Here is a 962-nt window from a genome sequence, read left to right as displayed (position 1 = left end):
TGTATTTGTTGCCAGTGTTTGTGCACTGTAATCTGTAGGACAGTATATACTTACAGAAAGTTATTTTACTTCTAGTGTCTCAGGGTCAACACAAAGTATACAAAGAACCATCTACTCATGGCTAGCCATGTCTGTCATATCTGCCACAATTCCATAAAATGGAAACACTATTTGGTGCACAATGCCTCATATGAACCATAATTTCCACTGTTTTGTTTTTTATTGCTAGCACCAACCATGTATTGTGGTATTTCAGCCAGATCTTCAGTCCTGATACATTGTGTTCCTCTCATTGAAAAGTATCATGATATATCTGATGATCATTTAGTAACTTTTCAATGTGTTTCCTCTTTGATCTGGAAATCTAAATGAACTGATAATTACTAGTTAAGCAGTTCTAGATTGCTTCCGATCAGCCAGCAGATGCCACACGAGTTGGCCAATCTAAGGTGCACTTTTTTTCATATGGCTGAATAACTGCAACACACTCTTAACGAAACTTTTCTGTGGCTTTTTTGCAGTTACAGGAACATTTTTCAGAAAATCTGTTTCTTTCTATGGTCTTCTATTCACCATTTTCATAAACCTAATGCAATCATAGCAAAGAATGCTGTCACAGTTTCCATTTTAACATAGTCACATGTAAGAGAGAAACCATTTCAGTTTAAAAGCTCTTCCATTCTTTCATTAAAACTTGTGATAAGACAGGATGTAAGAGGAGTTTTAAGACTTTTAAGATTGTCTGACAGATAATAGATTCAAGGATGTAACAGTCGAGTTCAGTTATACACAAAAATTGCTGACAACCAAAATACTGATCACATATTTGCTGATGCACAGCATAATTTTTATCTCTGGGTCTGGCAGTAGATCATGTACATCTCCAAGTGAATTTAGGAGGAGGGACAAAAATCCACATGTCACCACCCCAGAATTTGAAGTGGTGGGGAGCATGCTTTTAC

The sequence above is a fragment of the Schistocerca americana genome, chromosome 4 (assembly GCF_021461395.2).
Source record: "Schistocerca americana isolate TAMUIC-IGC-003095 chromosome 4, iqSchAmer2.1, whole genome shotgun sequence".
Lineage (NCBI taxonomy): Eukaryota > Metazoa > Arthropoda > Insecta > Orthoptera > Acrididae > Schistocerca > Schistocerca americana.
Note: the sequence above shows the minus strand (reverse complement) of the source record.